Raw genomic sequence first — 20621 nt, forward strand, 5'->3', positions numbered from 1 at the left:
TGCCTGTTGCTCTCAGAGGTCAGCAGAGGGTGTCAGAGCTCCAGAAACTGGAGTTACAGATTTGTTTTTGTTTCTTTTTTCTTTTTTTGGTTTTTCGAGACAGGGTTTCTCTGTGTAGCTTTGCACCTTTCCTGGAACTCGCTTTGTAGACCAGGCTGGCCTCGAACTCACAGAGATCTGCCTGCCTCTGCCTCCCGAGTGCTGGGATTAAAGGCATGTGCCACCCCCGCCCGGCTTGTTTTTGTTTCTTGAGACAGCTTCTTGCTATGCAGCCCTGTACTGCCTGGAACTGTTTAAACTAGACAGGGCTTGACAATCCTGCTTGTGTCCCTGGAGTGCTGGGGTTACAGGTGTTCACCTCCAAGACTGCTTTTTGGAGGTTTTTTTTAATCTTGAGAATATTAGGATGGAAAGCTGTATAAAGGATTCTAAGTATGAAATAGAAAAATATATGTTTGTTACACATATAAAAATAGATAAAGAGAATGGAAGGAACTTTGCCAACAACTTACTTGCTTTTGGGAAAGCAGAACCAATTTGCTGACAACTCACTGTCACGAGAAGTAACTAGAAGTTTCATTGAGGCTCTCATCCGTCTCTGTCTTGATTGGCACCATGGAATGTTGGGTTGAAGAAATACTCTTAGAACCTTAGGGCTTCTTGAAATTACTTCTGTCTTGTAGGACGCTAAGGTGAATTTATCCATAGATGTAAGCACTTGAAATCTATTTTTAACTCCATATACCACTTGGTGATAACCCATCTCATAGATTTCTTTTATGTCTTTTTTTTCCTTCTTTTTTTTTTTGAGACAGTTTTTCCGTATAGCCCTGGCTGTCCTGAAATTCTCTCTGTATACCAGGTTTGCCTTGCATTCAGAGATCCACCTGCTTTTGCTTCCCAAAGACGTGTGCCACCGCTGCCTGGCTTGTTTTTTTTTTTGTTGTTGTTGTTTGTTTGTTTTATAGAAAGACACATTCTAATTTTTGATTGTAAGTGGTTAATATATTGTATTAAGATTTGGTTGATTAGAATTACCATATTGGGGCCGGGCAGTGGTGGCGCACGCCTTTAATCCCAGCACTCGGGAGGCAGAGGCAGGCAGATCTCTGTGAGTTCGAGGCCAGCCTGGTCTACAAAGTGAGATCCAGGAAAGGCGCAAAGCTACACAGAGAAACCCTGTCTCAAAAAACCAAAAAAAGAAAAAAAAAAAAAGAATTACCATATTGGATTTTTCTTGTTTTTTTTTTTCCTTCGAGACAAGGTTTCTCAGAGTAGACCTGGCTGCCCTGGAACTCACTCTGTAGACCAGACTGGCCTCAAACTCAGAGTCTGCCTGCCTCTGTGTCGCAAGTGCTGGGATTAAAGGCATGCGCCACCAACACCCTCCTAATTTTAGTATTTTATGTAGGGGTATTTTGCCTGCATGTGTGTCTGTGCTATGTAGTCTAGGCCCTGCTTCGGCCTTCTAAATTCTGGGATTACAGGCATATGCTCGCACATTTGGTATTTATTTACTTACTTGATTTTTGAGATGGGTCTCTAGCCCAGGCTGGCCTTCAACTCACTCTGCTTCTCCTGCTTCTCCTTTGTGAGTTTGGGAATATAGGATGGTTTATGTGGTACTGGGGGTAGATTCCAGTGCTTTCTGTGTGCTACGAAAGCACTCTGCCAACTGAACTACATCCTCAACCCTGCTCTTATTTTTCTATTAGCATTTTTTGTATATTTATTTATTTTCTGTGAATGCTTGTGCATGTATGAGATCACAGAAGCATACCATGTGACTCTTGTGGAGAGCAAAGGACAGCTTGCATGAGTAAGTTCTTCCACCATGTGGATTCCCGGGAGAACTCAGGTCCTCATAAGCCCTGGCAACAGGCCTTTACCTGCTAGGTCACTTGCTGGTCTGAGGCTTTTATTTTTTATTACTAAACTTTTTCTGAGCTGTGTAGCACATGCTTGTAAATACCACCAGCACTTGTAAGTTTGAGGCCAGTTGGGGCTACATAGTGAATTGAAAGGCTACCTGGACTACAGAACAAGACTCTGTCTTAAAATACTACCCCTCCACCCCCAGAAAAAAATTAAAACTTGAGACTGTTTTAGATAGAGCTAAACTGTGATTTGGTAGAATAGAAAAGTAAGTTCTGTTTGTGGTCCTTTTTTTGTTGTGAATGGAATTTTTTTTTTTAATTTTACTTTCCCTCTTTTTGCATAGAACATCTTTTATAGAATGCAAAAAGTTCTATAATTATCAAAATACCTTTTTGATCAGAAGACGAATTCTTTAACTATAGCTTAGATTTTATTCTATTAGTACAGTGGCATACTTGCTGTTTTCTGTCTGTAATAGTTTGTCTTGTCTTAGTCATCTCTTCAATGAAAGCAGAGCATGTGTTATCTTGCTAGTTAGGTGAGGTCATTAGGAAGCTTGGTTTCAAGTGTATCCCTATGGATTTTGTAATTTTGTCTACACAGGAACTGCCTGGAGCAGGAGCAGTTTCTCTTCAGCTGGACACAACTACAGTATTGAGGCAGCATTCATGTTTGCTGAAAAATTCAGTCAGCTGAAAAGAAAGCCTAGGTTTTGTAAATATTTCGCATTTGATGTACTTATTTAGAAATCCTTTCCATCTCTCAGATTTTTATTTTCCTAACTCAGTGTGGTTTTATATTTGGGAAGATCATACTTCCATCTGCAACACAAGACATTTCTTTAAATATTTTTCATATAATTTATTAAATGTTGAATATAGCTTTTCTAAAACATTGCCCAGGATCAGTCTTCCATTTATTTCTTTTCATTTGGGGAGCACATAATTTTTATGTTTAGTCCCATCCCATCTATAGCAAATGTTCTTCATTCTCTGGTCACTTATCTTTTAAAAAGACCATTTATTTGGAGCTTTATCAGTTTTCCCATAAAAGTGCACATAAATAGTATTTGCATAATTCCTTCTCAAAGAATTTGTGTAAGTTGGTGTGTGATTTCTCCTTTTTGAGCCAGGGTGTCTTTTTCTTGCTAATGTCTCCAATCCCATCTCATGTAATATTCATGCTAATGTCTCTGATTTGCCATTTCTTGAGTAGATGGAAGTTATGTTGACATTTTTGTCCAGCAAGTATTTATTGAGTAGATAAATATGTAAAGAGTTGAACAGGGGATTGGGTAAATGATGATAAAGCAAACAGATCCCAGTTCCATCCACCTGGGGCTTAAAGAAGGTCATTTCTCCTGCATGACTGCCTGCTAGTATATGTTTTCCTGAACAGTCTTGTAATTAATACTTTAAATGTCTGTCTGACGTTTGATACATCAGTTTGGAAGCATCTTGCATTTTTTTAAAAAATTTATTTATTTATTATGTATACAGTGTTTGGCCTGCATGTGTCCTTGCAGGCCAGAAGAGGGCACCAGATCTCATTATGGGTGGTTGTGAGCTACCATGTGGTTGCTGGAAATTGAACTCAGGACCTCTGGAAGAGCAGCAGTCAGTGCTTAACCGCTGAGCCATCTCTCCAGCCCCTATCTTGCATGTTTAATGATGAATTTGGTTTACTATCAGTGATTTGTATGCTTTAAGGAATAATTTAGAAATAGGTTTCTCCCTTATATCTTCTCTAGTAAACATTGAAGTAGGTTGTATGTCAGCTGTTTTGCTTTGATCACTGTTAATGATCTATTTATCCAATGATCATCTTTTAGTAGCTTTGCATTCTCTCTCTCTCTGTCTCTCTCTGTCTCTCTCTCTCTGTCTCTCTCTCTGTCTCTCTGTCTCTCTCTCTCTCTCTTTCTTTTTTAAACAGAGGGTCTTGAGTCTATGCTGTCCTGGAACTCAGTATATATCCCAGGCTAGCCTTGATCGTTTAGCAATCTTCTCAGTGTTGGGATTGCAGGCCTGAAGCACCACTGCTAGCTGTTAGTTTTGCTAACATAGTCTCAGTGCTCCTGGTAAGCTGCTGCCTGTAATGGTCTTTATTGCTTTCTCTCACTTGTAGGTTTTTTTTTTTTGTTTTGTTTTGTTTTTTCTATCTTGAGAAAAGTAGTTTTTCTCCACTCTCTTAACCCTTATTGTGATAAATTAAAATTACCAATTTAAGATTTTTGGCTAAGCACCTACATTTTGAGATCTCTTGCTTTCAATAAAGTATTTTGAAGTTTATCTCTCCTTTATAGTGCACATATTTTAAGTAAAAAAATAATTTTATTTAACTAAAGTCTAGATTGAGGCATATATGTTTTCTCAAATTGGGTAGCCATTTTTAGGTGTTCCCATGCATACTTTGGTGATAATTTTGTTTTTATTTAATATTACTAGTGGTCATATATGTCAATTTCTTTCTATATGTGTGCACAGGAGAGTGTATGATTATGTGAATGAGGGTAAGCACATTCCATTATGTATGTGGAGGTGAGAGGACAACTTTAGACATCAGTCTTCACTTTCTACCTTGTTTGTGACAAGAGTCTGTCTGTGTCTCTCTCTGTCTCTCTCTCTGTCTCTGTCTCTCTGTCTCTGTCTCTCTCTCTCTTTCTCTCTCTCTCTCACACACACACACATACATTGTTCTATATTTGCCAGTCTCCTGTCTCTGCCTTTCATCTCAAGGTAGGAACATTGGTGCCATGGATGCAGGCTACTGTACCTGACTTACCATGGGCTCTGGGGATTAGGACTTAAGTCTCCATGCTTTAACTACTGAGCACATCTCATAGAAGTGAACTTCTGATCCTAATTCAGAAGTTCTATTATGTATGTATATATGTCTTAGGGGGCCCTAATATTTTTGGAGAAAATATTGGTTATATTAGTTAAAATTTACATAGTTTCTCCAAAATTTTGTGCTATTAAACGTGGAATATTGAACCTCACTTCATTATGGTTATTATTGTACTTTCCATGTTTTCAAGTCATGAACTTTAGTGATAAAAGAAACCTTGGTTTTGGGCTATTGTTGCGCTTGCAAAGGACCCAGGTTTGACTCCTAGCAACAGTAGGGTGGCTCATAGCCATTTGTAACTCCATTCCCAGGGGATACAATTCTTCTGACCTCAGCAGGCACCAGGCATGCATGTGGTACACATATATTTGTGTAAGCAAAACATTCATGCACATAAAAAAGATGAAAAAAAAACTTAAAATAAGAGAAGAGCCTTGATTTTTTTTTTTTTTTTTTTTTTTTTTTTTTTTTTTTGGTTTTTCGAGACAGGGTTTCTCTGTGTAGCTTTGCGCCTTTCCTGGAACTCACTTGGTAGCCCAGGCTGGCCTCGAACTCACAGAGATCCGCCTGGCTCTGCCTCCCGAGTGCTGGGATTAAAGGCGTGCGCCACCACCGCCCGGCGAGCCTTGATTTTAAACCAATGAAAGTTTGCATCTTATACACGGGGACCTTTAGAGATATATAACTTGAAATGTAGCCCAACATTGTCTCAGTCCAGTGACTCCAGGACTCCAGTGACTTTTCCTAATCATAATTATGTCAGACTATATGCAGAAAAAGTACTGTTGATTTAGATGAAAAAGAATGGCTTCATATTCTCTCTCTAGCACACCCTCTCCTAGATGCTCATTCTTTAGAGTTAGAGCGTCTTTATGCCCTGGATTGTTTTGGTAACAAGAATGCCCAATACTTTTCTCTTTGAATTACCCTTTCATAGGTGCCTTGCTAACTATATGTTACAATATTCTTTAGGCAAATGTATAATACTGTTGTTTTTGCTTAAGCTTTTAAAATAATAATACATTCCAGTCCTAAGTCCCTGAAGATAACTCTTCCAGTAATAGGATTTTGTGTTCCTCAAACTCTTTAACTCACTGATCTAGCTGCTCTTTTTCTGGTAAATGACTGATTATATCTGTGACATGCTGGGTCTCTTCATTTCATTCTCCAATAGAGTTATTTAGAGTAGCTTCAATTTGAAGGAAACCTAAGTTTCCCATATATGCACTATTATCAGTGAAGTTGCAAGTATGACATGAAGGCAGATTAGTGCATTTAGGTAGTTTCTCCAGGAGAAATTAAGGGCAGAAATATGTTTTGCCTTCTATTATTTCACAAGTGGCTTATTATTATGCAAAGTGAAATTGTTTAGAAATTAAATACTATTTTAGCTCCATCTTTTTTTGTTTTTTTTTTTTTTCAAGACAGGGTTTCTCTGTGTAGCCCTGGCTGTCCTGGAACTAGCTCTGAAAACTAGACTGGCCTCAAACTCAGAGATCTACCTGCTGGGATTAAAGGCATGCACCACCACACCTGGCAACAAATTTAAGTTTAAAAAAGTATTTTATGTATATGTGTATTTTGCCTGCATATGTGTCCGGGTACCACGTGTGTGCCTGGTGTCCGCAGAGGTCAGAAGAGGGCATCAGATCCTTTGGAACTGGTGTTACAGATGGTTGTAAGCTGCTATGTAGGTGGTGGGAATTGAATCCAGGTCCTCTGCAAAAGTAACACATTCTCTTAACTACTGAGCCATCTCTCCAGCTCCCATTTTGTTCTTTTTGGTGCTATTGTGATTGAATTTTTTTACCACCCCACCCCGCCCCCATAGTTTGACTCTCTGTGGTATGTGTGTATATGTATGTGTGTTTACACATATGTGGGCATATGTGTGTCATGCTGAGAATCATCCTCAGTTGCTCTTGCACCTTATTCACTGAGGCACGGTCCAGTAGTGTCACTAGCCAATTCGCTCCAGGGTTTCTGAGATTGAAAGTACAGGTGGACTGCTATGCCCAGTCCATGTTTATGAGGGTTCTGAGGATCTGAACTCTGTACATTCTTGCTTAGCAAGTACTTTAACAACTGAGCCACCTTCCAGTAGAAATACAATTACTACTAAGGCACCTCCCAAGTAGAAATACTGTTACTAGCTGTGCAGTGGTGGTGCATGCCTTTAATCTCAGCATGTGAGAGGCAGAGTCAGATCTCTATGAGTTTAAGGCCAGCCTGGTCTACAGAGCAAGTTCCAGGATAGCAAGAGCTGTTAACCCAGAGAAACCCTGTCTCAAAAAGCCAAAAACCAAAAAAAAAAAAAGGGGGGGGGGATAAAAATTACTATTTGTATATTGACCTAACATAGCCTTATTGGATTTATTAGTGTCAATACTTTGTGATTTTCTCCTTATATTTTCTGATGTTTCCTTTCTTCAGACAGAGTCTCTCTCATGCATTCCAGACTGGACTCATGCTATTTAGTAGTGAGGCTACCGGTTTCCTTCCACCTCTAAGTGCTGGGATTACAGCCATGTACTACACCCAGCTCTATTTTGTATTTTCTTCTCTTTTTTATTATTTATTTATTTACTTATTTATTTATTTAATGTGCATTGGTGTGTTGCCTGCATATAAGTCTATGTGAGGATGTCAGATCCCCTAGAACTGAAGTTACAGATGGTTGTGAGCTGCCATGTGGGTGCTGGAAATTGAACCTGGGTCCTCTGGAAGAACAGCCAGTGCTCTCAACTGCTGAGCCATCTCTCCAGCCCAAAGATTTTCTACATACAAGATTACATTTTCTGCAAATAAAAGTAGTCTTAGTTTTTCTTTTCTATCAGATGTTATTTTTTCTTGACTATTCACACATGTTAGAACTTTTAGTACAGTGCTGTCTAGAAGTCATGACAGTGTACATACTTGTTTTATTCTTGATTTTAGAGAGAAGCATTTAGTCTTTTCTCTATCAGGATTTTAAATCTGGTCTTGCCTAGCTTTAATTCCAGTACTTGGGAAGCAGAGGCAGGTGGATCTCTGTGAGTTCAAGGCCTGCCTAATCTCCATAGTAAGTTCCAGACAAACCAGGGTTACACTGTGATACCTTGTCCTCCCTGCAACCTCCCCTCTCCAAAATATGTATGTTATATACACATATATTATAGGTCTGGTATATAGCAGTGTGGATCTATATTCCTGGCACTCAGAGTCTGAAGTAGGAGGATAGCTACAAGTTCAAGGCCAGCCTAAGCTACATAGCAAATCTTAAAAAAAAAAAAAAAAAAAAAAATCAATCTTAACTATGAATTCTTCACAAATACCATTTAATCAGGTTGAGGAAGTTTCCTTCAATTTCTAGTTTGTTAGATATTTTTTATTAGAATTTGCCAAGTGCTTTTTTGTATGTGTAGATGGTCACATGAGTATTTTTATTTTTATTTTTTAATTTAAGATTTATTTTTATTTGTGTGGAAGTTTGGCCCATATATATGTTATGTATCCACATGTGTACAGTGCCCAAGGAGAACAGAAGAGGGTGTTAGGTCACCTAGAACTGGAGTTGTGAAGGGTGCTCTTAACTGCTGAGCCTTCTCTCCAGCTCTGGTCATGTGGTTTTTGTCCTCTAATAACATTGTGTATTACAACAGACTTTCAGTTGTTAAACTAACCTTGAATTACTGGAAGAAAACCACATTTAACAAAGGTCATCCTTTTTGTATGTTTTTGGATTCATTTTTGCTTTATTGAAGATTTTTATAACTATATCATAAAGGATATTGATCTGTTTAATTTTATCAGGAAGTTTTTGTCTGGTTTTGGTATCAGAGTAATAATGGCTTCAATTGAGATGTGTCTAACTGCCTAATAACTCAATGAAGATAAAAATAGTTAAAGGTATAACTGATGTTTAAAAGTCTGTTACAGACTGAAGAAATATAGAAATCTCTATATTTGCTGGGGCAACAGCAAACACTTGAGAATGGAAAAGGCAGAATCAAATATTATTAGATTAGGTCACAAAATTTCCCTTTGTAGACATTTTGCTTATTTTGAGACACATAGGGTAGAGGTGACAAGTCTAACACTTTAGATCCCTGTTGCGTACTTGGCTCCCTTAATTGTTCCTTTTATTTGGGGTACTTGCATTGCTACCTCATTTTGGTTATGCTTTTTTGTTTTTTGTTTTTCGAGACAGGGTTTCTCTGTGTAGCTTTGCGCCTTTCCTGGGACTCACTTGGTAGCCCAGGCTGGCCTCGAACTCACAGAGATCCCCCTGGCTCTGCCTCCCGAGTGCTGGGATTAAAGGCGTGCGCGCCGCCGCCGCCGCCGCCGCCGCCGCCGCCGCCGCCGCCGCCGCCGCCGCCGCCGCCACCACCGCCGCCCGGCTTGGTTATGCTTTTAAGTAACACTTAATTTTAGACTTCTTGTGATGATTTAGGCAGTCTTCAGAAAAAGGGGCCAGAAGAGAGAATTGGAAGCATAAGCCTACTAACATCTTACTAATTGATCTTTGTCAATTGTTAGATTTGATTTTTTTAATCGATTTAAAATAATATTGGATAGATTTAATGTTTTTTTTTTTGTGTGTATGTACTATGTAGCTTCTAACCATACCCCCACCTGCCCCCAGGAGCTTAATAAATACTTATAGATGAAAGAAAGTGAATGGTAGGGCTTTAAAGGTATGTCCATTTTCAGTGACAATTAAAGTTGAATGAGGGGTATTATATAGCACAGTTGTTAATTAGCTACTGTGTATTTAGCATGTTTGAGACTGTGGGTTCAATCGTCATTAACTTTGTTTTAGTTATGAATAGTGGTATTATTGTCGTTATAAAAAATTTATTGTGTGGGCCTAAATACTAGTAACAAGGCTTTATTTATTTGTTTTGGTTTTTTGAGACAGATTTTTTCTCTATATTAACAGCTCTGGCTGTCCTGGAACTCAATTTGAAAGATCAGCCTGGCCTTGAACTCCCAGAGATCTGCCTGTCTCTGCCTGCCTCTGCCTCCCGAGTGCGGGGACTAAAGGTGTGCACCAGCAGCACCACCACCACCACCACCACCACCACCACCACCACCACCACCACCACCACCACCTGGCTCAAGGGTTTATTTTTAAAAAAAGAAAGAAAGAAAAATTATTTTTGGAGCAGGGTCTCACACTGTGTAGAACTTGCCATGTAGACCAGGCTGGCCTAGAGCTCACAGAGATCTGTTTACTTCTGCTTCCTAAGTACTTAGATTAAAGGTGTGTGCCATTATGCTCAGCTGGACAAAGTTATATTTTGATAGTACTATCATAGATATTCTATGAATTGTGAGAGTCGTCCCCCCCCCCCCTTTCTTTTAGCACAGTTTTGTTTGTGCCTAGGCTGGCCCAAAAGTCACTCATTATATAACCTAGGCTGTCCATGAACTCTTGATCCTTCTGTCTTACTTCCCCCAATACTAGGATTACAGTGTGTGGTATCTGCCTAGTAAAGTATTTCTTTTTTTAAAACTTATTTTAGATTTATTTATTTTATGTGTATGAGTATTTTGTTTGCATATGCATGTCTATTGCTTTGCAGAAGTCAGAAGAGGGTGTTGGATCCTGTAGCTAGTGTTATGGATGGTTGTGAGCCATTATGTGGGTGCTGGGAATCAAACCTTGGTCCTCTGCAGCCATATGTGCAGCCCATCATCTTCCTTCTTTTTAAGGTAGGGTCTGGATGTGTGGATGAGGCTGGCCTATGCTTGAGCTCCTCCTACCTTGGCCTCAAGTAGCTGAGGTTATAGATAGCACCAGATACCTGGCTTTCCTCTTCTTTTATCATAGAAGAATGCTTCAGTTAGCTATTATATGGTTTTTGTTATATGCTTGAAATTAGTTCATTTGGGATAATTTTCTTAAATTTGTGTCTTTTTTTTTTGTTTGTTTGTTTTTCGAGACAGGGTTTCTCTGTGTAGCTTTGCGCCTTTCCTGGATCTCGCGCTGTAGACCAGGCTGGCCTCGAACTCACAGAGATCTGTCTGGCTCTGCCTCCTGAGTGCTGGGATTAAAGGCGTGCGCCACCACCGCCCGGCTTAAATTTGTGTCTTAATGTGATTGTAGGAATTAGTTTGGAATATGGTTGAAAATAATACTGAATTTTGTATTTTTGTCAGTCTTAACACAAAAATGAAAAAACTGTTGAGGAAATTATATAGGATTTCTTAGTAAATGAATGACAGAGATAAGATCGGGACTTTAGCATTTCCTGAATTCTGGTTATGTTCTCAATAACATAACATCTCTTTGATAATTTTGTTAGATGTTTTCATCATCTGAACATGTGATTTTTGTGTGGGTTTTGCAGTGTGTGTCTCTCTAGGAATGGTTTGAATTAGTTGTTCCTCTACCCTCTGTCCAAGTGCTCCCAGAATCTTGTTGCTATAGATACCTTCTCTGCAGGTATGGTAGTGCCTGTGATCCTACCATTTGAGAGTCAGGGGCATGGGGGTTCATGAGCTCACGGCTAGCCTGACCTACATGGAGATACCCTGTCTCAAAGAACAAAACCAACTAATCATTACCAATAATCAAAAAACTTCTGTTTTTAGAAAAGATGGCAATTTTGTGTTTTATTTCATAATTGTGTTTATTTTGGCAGAAGTATTTCTGATTTGATTACAATATTTGTTTAAATTAACATCCAAACAAGTTCTCTCTTTTTTTCCTTGAGACAAGGTCTCTCTATTATATAGCTCTGGCTGTCCTGAAACTCGCTATGTAGACCAAGCAGGCCTCGAACTCAGAAAGATCTGCCTGCCTCTGGAGTGCTGGGATTAAAGTTTTAATTTAGCTTCAGACCTTTCTTTCTTTTCTTTCTTTCTTTCTTTCTTTCTTTCAGATTTATTTATTTAGTATATGAGTGCTCTATTTCCATGTATGCCTGCTGGACAGAAGAAGGAATCAGATAGAAGATGACATCAAATCCTATTATAGATGGCTGTGAGCCACCATGTGGGTGCTGGGAATTGAACTCAGGACCTCTGGAAGAGTAGCCAATGCCCTTAACCACTGAGCCATCTCTCCAGCCCCCTGCTTTAGACATTTCTTAACTCTGTCAATGTATGTTTTTATGTATACCTAGAACCCAAGAGTCAGTAGCTTAAGAAAGAATGGTTAGGCTGGGGAGTTAGCTCAGTGGATAGGAGCACAATGTACAAGTACAATGACTTAAGTTTACACACCTAGCACTCTCATAAAAGTGATGCACTGTCTGTGTGTCTGGGGTCAGAAACAGGTAGATCCAGGAGTTTGTTGGCTAGCTAGCTTAGCCAAAATGGTGAACTTCAGGTTCAGACCCTGTCTCAAAAAGTAAATGTAAAGCAATAAAGGAATACAGCTGAGGTCTTCCTCTGGCCTCCTTATGGCCATGTGCATTCACCTAGGTAACATGTGCTTCCCCAACACATAAACAGAGACAATAGAGGTGGGGTTTGGGGATGGAATGACCCTTTCTAAGAATGATGTACCTTTCCATTGGAGGGAATAGTGTTATCTTTCAAAATCCCTAGGTTTGCTATGCTATCAGAGCAGATTTTATGTTTTGTTGTATTTTTAGAGTTGGCAACTGACTTGAACTCCCTGTGTAGTAGAAGATAACTCCTGCCTCCACCCAAGTGTTGGGATTACATGTTTGGACCATCATGTCTGGAGCATGTAATGACAGGGATTGGCTGGGATTTTGTGCATGCTAAGTAAGCATTCTGCCAATAATGGAGTCACCCTTCCTGGCCCAGGCTGGCATCAAATTCAGGATTTTCCTGCATTAGACTCCAGAGTAGCTGAGATTACAGTGTGCCATTGTGGTGGCTTGGGTTGAATTTTAATGCTATCTGAGGAGGAAAATTGTCTTAATTTTTAAGTAGGGTTTATAAAGGGGAAGCTCGGGAGGCAGAAGCAGTTGGATGTCTGAGTTCAAGGCCAGCCTGGTCTACAGAAGGAGTTCCAGGACAGCCAAGGCTACACAGAAAAACCCTGTCTCGAAAAACAAAACAAAACAAAAGGGGTAGGGGACCTATACCTTTTTTAGAAACAGAGTGCTGGGGCTAAAGGTGTGCGCCACCACTTCCCGGGCTTGTGTTTATGTTTTTAATCAGCCTTCTCAAGCATTGTTTTTCTGGGGGAATTTTTTTTTCTTCATTTTGGCGCCCCACCCCCCATTCTAGGCTCCTAGTGCTTCCTCTCCTCTCTGTACCTTGTGTACCAGCAGTCACATGGCCCTTGTTAGTTTTTGAGACTGGATTTCATATGACTCTATCTGGTCTTGAACTTCCAATGTCTAGCTAGATGTGTAGTCAGGGCTTGAACTCCTAATCTTCCTGCCTCTACCTCAGGATTGATTGAATTTCAGGAGTTGTCACCATGCCTGGCTGTCCCTGGAGGAAATTTTTAAAAAGAAATGTATTTCTCTGAAGATTTGTGTCCATAGTTGTTCACATTGAATGCACTTGTTTATAAAATTGGTGCCTTCTTTTTGTTTTGTTTTTTGACAGGTTATCCTGTGGTTTAGGTTGGCTTGGAACACCCGATTGTCCTCCCTACCCTACTTATATATTATAGGCATGCACCTATGTGCTTGAGTTAGATAGTGAAGTTTTGGTTGGTGGTGGTGTTTTTTGTTTTGTTTTGTTTGTGTGTGTTTTTGATACACGGTCTCTGTACCCAGTCTGAGCTGTCTTAGAACTCACAATGTAGACCAGGCTGGCCTTGAACTCACAGAGATCCACCTGCTTCTGCTTGCCTAGTGCTGAAATTAAAAGGCTAGCTAGATGACCAAGTTTTTAAGAGTTGGGATAGTAACAAGATTATATTATGATGAGTTTCTTTCACTAATATTTAAGTATACATTGCAGAAAGCGTTGCCTTATTTGGTATTTTCATTCTTCTAATTTGGATTTCATAATCTTCTGATTGAGGCTCTTGTTTGCCATCTGTTGGTCCTGGAATTATGTATAAACATCTTCTGTGGCATTACCATTTATGTGGATATTTATCTATATTATATATGTATATAGTTAAATAAATCTTACCTAGATTATAAATTTAAAAGCCCAGATCTTTTCTGGATGTGTATGTAAATATGTATACATCTATCAGCTTATCCCTGTGTAATTTGACCTTGGGACTCTATACTGCCTCCTGCCTTTGATAGTTGAGAACCAAGATTATGCTTGAGAGTGTAGTTAAAAAAAAATACAGATGGAAACTCAAGAGAAATATAGATGCAGATGTTGCACAGAAGCCTGGTGAGTTATTGACTTTGAGGGCTGACAAACTGTTCTGTAACGAGGGAGGTTTTTTTTTTTTTAAGATGCTGCAGTGACACATAACACCGGATACTGGTTTTGGTAAACCACACAAAAAAGTACTGAGCATTTTGCATCTTCCTTTTTGGTAGACTTTACCCTTCTCATTTGCTGAGTTTGGTGATTTAGTTGTTGCAACCAGTTTTATGCTATTTGATTTTTTAGTCCTAGTGATCATTTGGCATCTTTAGCTTTAAAGTGTGGTATTTTTTTACTTTGTGTAATTTGGCACTTTGCATTATATTGAGCTCCTTAAATCCAGAAAAAAAATTCTTATTAAGACCTTATTTGGAAGGAATAAATACTGTGCCGACAAACTAGTTGTCATGAGGAATAAGATGCCACCACTTTTAAGCCAACGCTGGTTCCTACATGACAAGTTTGTTTTTGTTGTTCATTGCTAAAGTTTTAGCGGGGCAATGAACTTTTAATTCGGTGGTAGCAGGAAACATAAATATCATTGTGTGGTGAATGCCTTTTTGCCTATTTTGGCGGATCTGGCAAACCACGAAACCTAAAACAAGACGCGGGGTTCTTAACGAAAACTACAGTTCCCAGCTGGCCCGGCGCTGGTGGGCCATCACTTCCCCTCTGGCTCCCAGCTGCCCCTGCCCGGGCTAGCCCGGAGTCGGCCCTAGCTCGCGCCTGCGCAATGGCGTCCGCTTATTTTTTGGTTTGGCGGCTGCGGAGCGTGGCGCTAGGGCTAGCAGCCAGCCGTGTGCTGCAGTGTACCGAGCAGGGTGTAGGACAAAGGGCGGGTGGCAGAGACCGCGTCACTGGTCAGGGAGCTTCCTGCCCGGCTCAGAGCACGGTTGGCCCTGGGGTAGTGTGGCGGCAACAGCTTCCTTCGTTCACTGTACACACAGTTCTTCGCTCACGTCCTCTGGCTCTACCGCGCCAGTCCGCCCTCCCCTCATACCGGCGCGCTGCACCGCCAGCCCCAGTGCGGAGGGAACGTGACGGCGTCCGCGCCTCAGGTTAGCCTCACCTCGGTCGGAGCGAGGGCCCCGCACCGCTTGCCGCAGTGCCGCGTGCCGCTGCCGCACGTACCAGGCGGCGGGCTCCGGCTTCCGCAAACAGAGGTGCAGAAGCAGCGGCCGCGGCGAGGAGCCATGACTGAGGCGGCGGCGGCGGCGGCGGCCGCGCCTCCTGGCAGCCCGCGGGGGCGGCGCGGCGGGCGCCCCCTGGCGGCGCGCCGGGGCGGAGCGGCCCGCCGCAGCCGCAGCCGGCGGAGGCGCTGCTGTCCCTCCTCCCCGTGTCCCCGGCACTCGCCCGCTCGCTTGCTCGCTCCATTCTCCCTCCGCTTCAGATTAAAGGGGGGGAGGGAAAAGGAGCTCGGCCGCCATTTTCCCAGTGCCGCCGCCGCCACCGCCACCGCTCGCCGAGCCGGCGGGAGAACCAAGCGCCGTAGCGAAGCCGACTCATCTCGCCGCGGCGGCTTGGGGGGCGGCCGAAGCGCGCTCCCCGGCCGGGAAGAAGCGCCCGGGGTGGCGACCGGGGTGCGGGCGCGGGCTGCAGACGGTGGCGCTTGTTTGTGCGGGGCGGGGGGGCGGCTTTACCCTCAGCCCCCGCCCGCCCGCCGGGGCTGCGGTCCCCGGCCGTGCCCAGGCCCCGCCGGAACGGAGGAAGGCCGGAGAAAGGGCTCAAAAGAGAAGAAAAAGCGGCCGCTCCCCGCCGCCGCCTTCCCCTCCCCCTTCGCCTCGCCCCCCCGCCCGGAAAGTCAGGGCGGCTCCGGGCGCCGGGGGGGAGGAGAGCGGCGGGCCGGGCCGGAGCCGCCGCCGCGCGCCTCCGCCCGCTGGTCCTCGGCGCCCAGGCCGGGGGGCTGTTTGCAAACTGCGCCCATTTTGTGGGGCCGAATCCGCCCGGGCTACGCTCCTCCATCACGTGGTAGGTGCTGCTGCTGCTCCTCTCCTCCTCCTCCCGCTGCCCTTTCTCCTTCTCCTCGCTCTCCCTGTGGCTCCCATTTCTCCCTCTCTTTGTTAGTTGTAACTAGAAAGGCAGGGCAGGGGAAGAAAAATCCCCGGAACTTTAAATGGCCTCTCCGGGCTTCCCCGCTGCGGGTCCGGGCTGGGAGTCGCCCCAAGGGCGGGGGTGTGCGGGGGCCCTTCCCCACCAGCTGCCGCCTCGTTCGCCGGGCTTTCCTTTGGCGTTCTATTTAAAAAGGCGGCCTGGAGAACATGGTTTATTTCCGTAAAGAAAAAAAAAGACCAAAAACAAACTCTTGCTCTTCCCTTGAACTTCTCTTGACTGCAAAAGGCCTTTCTTTGCTCGAACACGTCTTGTATGTCTCTCACGGTTTGTATCACAACTCTGATTGTTAACATTTTTTGTTGCTTGTATATTGAGGTCATTTGCGTTTTCGGATCTGGTCTCAAGCAGACCTTTTTTTTTTTTTTTTTTTTTCTTTGTAACTAAAGAGGAAGAGGCATTTATTTGCTTTTAAGTGAGTTGGAATCTTACTGTTTTGGGGGGGGCCTTTTTTCCGGCTGACGATCTTTTGAGTCTCAGCAAATAGTTTATAATTGTTTTACATATTGTAAACAATCCTGCTCCCATGTTTTACCTAGAAATCCTTTTGTTTTCCAATGTTGGAATCCCAATGTGGATTTTTAGAGAAACTCGTTACTTAACTATTGCTTATTGATTGCCTTAGGGGAAAAGGGGTGACATGATGGCGCCACTTTAAATTGCTCTTTCCTCCGCCTGTTTTTTCCTCCTTTATCCTGGAGGTCACTGGAGCATTTTCCCGTGACCTATTAATAAAACCGCACTTGAGGGTGTTAGCTGTACAACTCCTGGGGGTTAGAATTCGGTACCTAAAGGATCGAGAGACCCGAATCCTGCAGTCCCCAAAGTTAAGAGAAATCTCGATAGTCCTCCAACCTAGCTTCCCTCCCCTCCATTCACAATCCTGGTGTTGCCATATCCTTCGTCACGTGGTTAGCAATCATCGTGGGGTTTTTTTGTTTGTTTGTTTGTTTTGGGGGTATATGTTAATATTTTTAATTGTAGCTAGGGAAGCGTTCCTCTGCCCATTGGAGAGATCACAATGCTTCAGTTTTTTTTTTTTTTTGATACATTCGGAGAACATTTTAAAATAAACGATAAAATTACATAATCCTTGCCTTGCATAATCATGATATAGTTACAGAACTTCTTCTCAAAACTACTTTCAAGTAAGGAAAATCGTTACATTAAAATGACTTCTGTTTCTTAGAATGGTCTGTAGTTTGTATTTTCCCCCGTTTTTGTTTTTGTTTTAAAGCTTATTTAAAGTGTTATTTAAAGTACCAGTATTTACAAAGGCATAAAGTGGGCGTGTTTCCCTTCCCCCTCTTGTATGAGCTGTACTTGGTTCCTTGTCTTACATACTCTCACCAATTTAGAAATTTTCAATTAGCTGCAGGTGTTGTCCGTTGAGACTTTTTTTTTCTAACAGTGGATACTTTGATGTGTTTCTCTGTTGCATTTTTGATAGAGAAGTTGTTTGTAATTCTAGTTTTAGAAGCATGCTACTTGGTTACCTATTCATTTCAGTTTTCCACATAATTGGATAAATTCTAATTATCCAAAAGTACATTTTTCTTTTGTAGATAAGTTACTAAGTTTAAAAAGTAAAAATGAAAATGTGATTCTTGGGTATGGTTGATCTGTTTTCCTGCCATGTATGTTATCAATGGCTTGAACCATTTTCTTTGCTAACAGTTACATCATGTCATGTGATAGGTGTAATGTGATGTGTTGTTCTAAAAATAAGGCAAGGTAAAAATGCTTGTCCCTTGGAAATTTAAAAAATGTATTATAAGTATGAGATAACGATCCTTAGTCATGGAATTCTGAATTGGATTTCCACTAAGTTTAGCCAACAAAGTGTGCAGATCTTTTGATCTTTAGAATATTCGGTGTGATTTGTTGTGACCTCAGAACTTGTGGTGGTTTGACTTTATTTTTGAAGTGTGAACTACTTGGAAACATTAGCTGTCACATAAATTCTTAACATCTTTATTCAGGTGAAGTTATCTTTGATAACTACCACAGTTAAGTATATGTAAAGCAAATATTTATGATTTTTATTAAAACAATTAAGAGCCATCAGTTACATATTATAAATTAGAGTCGGTCTTTCTACCTATAGGAATCTGGAAATATTGATTGGGTTGCTGCATATTTCCTGAAAACCTTATTCAGACCATTAGTATCTGACTTTCTTGCTTTACCATAATGTTAAATTTGCAGAGCACTCTTTGATAACTTACTATCCTGTTGTGGAAAGGTCTGGAAGCTAGAAAACAGTTTAATTTACTTGTGAACTTTTATCAAGATGAGAAGAAAAGAATATTGTATTTTTTTCTCCTTCAAACATTACCAATACCTGTTCATTTCTAGTAATGCTACACTATAATCAGTGTTTCTACAGTATAGACCCTGGATTTTGTTGTGTGTGTTTGTTTTTGTTTTTTCTGAGACATAATTTCTCTGTGTAGCCCTGACTGTCCTGGAACTAACTGTAGATCAGGCTGGCCTCAAGCTCACAGAGATCCGTTTTGCCTCTGCCTCCCGAGTGCTGTGATTAAAGGTGTGTGCCACTATGCCCACCTTGGATTTTGTTGGTTTGACCACAGATTTATTATTGTTGTTGGTGGTGTTGGTTTTTCAAGACAGGGTTTCTCTGTGTAACAGCTCTAGCTGTCCTGGAACTTGCTTTGTAGAACAAGGTGGCCTTGAACCCACAGAGATCTGCCTGCCTCTGCCTCCACAGTGCTGGGACAAAAGGTGTGCACCACCATGCCTGACATTAATCACTTTTAAAGTGAACAAATTTTAGATTTGCTGTGTTTGATATGACCTGTTTCATGTATTCTGCTAGCATATGGCCTTTGTGGTTGGTGATGCCTGTTTTCAAACGTGTTTTAGTATTGAGTAGTTGTAGTTGTGAGTGAAATTGTTTCCTTATTTTAGAAAAGGAATTTTTGAAAACACTCTTTAAAACGTTAATCTATGAAGCATATAGAAAGCTTTGGGTTTAAATAGTAATCCTTTTTCTTATTTGTGTGGGATTTCCTAGGGATCATCTCCCCCACCACCCTTTTGGTGAGGCAGTTAAGACAAAGAAATGCAAGTGACTTTCTGGAAAAATTTCGTAATATAATATATATTAAACATATATAAAAATACATTACTTCCTGTACCAAGACCCGTCTATTCCTTGATCTCGATGTTAAGGAATAGTGTAGATTAAGTATGTGGTAGTGATAACTAACAGTAATCCTCTGGTTATTTCTATGACTCACAATTCTTTCCTCAATGTACAAATAACATTAAAAAGATGTCGCTTCCTATCTCTTCTGGCAGCCTTGAAATGCTGATGACCTCTACTTACAGTGCTTTCCTAATTCATATTGTCTTTAGTTGTCCAACTAAGTTTTGAGCTTACATTTTGGGGAATGGGAAGAATCAATAAGAGTGCTACTTGTGTGATAAATTACTGTACTCTGGTTGTCTATAAGCTAGTATGGAATTTATTAGATTAGAAATATAAATATGTCTATTCAGATTGAAAAATTATTCTTAATATAGATTTAAAGAAAATCAAAAAACAATAAAAGAAGTCTTTTTTAGGTAAAGGAAATGATCCAAGTCTGTTTTGCACTAGACAGCAGGCCCACTATTGAGTCCACTTTTTTTTTTTTGAGACACCTGCACTGTATTCCATAAAGTGAACAAGGAGAGGACACTAATGTAAAATATCCTTCCTGAGACCAGAACAGCCTAACCAATGAAGGAGGAGCTTATTTAAAATGAAGAAAGGATACAAAGACAGATCTTTTAAAATGAAACAGTGAAGATAATACTCTGGAATTTGTTTCTGTGTTTAGCTACAGGTCTGGCCTCTTGGATATAGGGTATTGGAAAAACTTAGCTAGATAATAGTTGTGATTTACCAAAAAGCTTGGAATAGATTTTTTTCTTTATGTTAAGCTTTTTCTAACTTTGGATAGGGTAAAGGTAACCAACTTCCCATTAATAAAAAATAAACTTGAGAGCCAAGTGGAATGGCACAAAGCCCTTAATCCCTGCAGAGGCAGGTGGATCTCTGAGTTTGAGGCCAACCTGGTCTATATATTAAGTTCCAGGACAGCCAGTGCTACATAGTGAGACCTTGTCTCAAGAAAGAAAAACAAACTGGGGTAGTCTGCAAGAAAAAATTTAATGATTATATAGGAAGATTTTAATGAATGTTTTAAGCCTTTAGGAACCAAGAGGCTTTTTCAAGGTGAAGGGAACCTTTTTAAAATTTTTTCCAGGTTTTAAAAAAGATTTATTTTTATTAGCTATGTGTATGTGTCTCTGTGGGGGTATGTGAGAGTGAGTGTAGACGACTTTGGAGGCCAGTGGCATTGGATCCCCTGCAACTGAAGTAATATAGGTGGTTGTGAACTGCCTGATAGGGTGCTGGGAACTGTCTTAATCCATTTCTCTATTCCTCTTTTAAAGTCTTTAACCCTCTGTTGGCTGCCACAGTTTGGCAAATGCTAATTGTTTAATAAAAGTTGCTTTTTTTT

General features: G+C 41.1%; 1 protein-coding gene across 5 annotated transcripts in view; it reads left to right on the forward strand.

The window, feature by feature from the left end:
• The window catches only part of Kansl1 (KAT8 regulatory NSL complex subunit 1), a 145201-nt gene that overhangs the window by 9341 nt on the left and 115239 nt on the right, over positions 1-20621 (forward strand). Inside the window, exon 1 of one of the 5 annotated variants that reach the window (XM_052759673.1) lies at positions 15834-15945. The exons of the other annotated variants lie outside the window; for them this stretch is intronic. The gene's annotated coding sequence lies outside the window, so the exon portion shown is untranslated. Of the gene's footprint in view, positions 1-15833; positions 15946-20621 lie in introns of those variants that run through there. 5 annotated transcript variants of the gene reach the window in all.

The sequence above is a fragment of the Peromyscus californicus genome, unplaced genomic scaffold (genome assembly GCF_007827085.1).
Source record: "Peromyscus californicus insignis strain IS unplaced genomic scaffold, ASM782708v3 Scaffold_3__1_contigs__length_106647218, whole genome shotgun sequence".
NCBI lineage: Eukaryota > Metazoa > Chordata > Mammalia > Rodentia > Cricetidae > Peromyscus > Peromyscus californicus.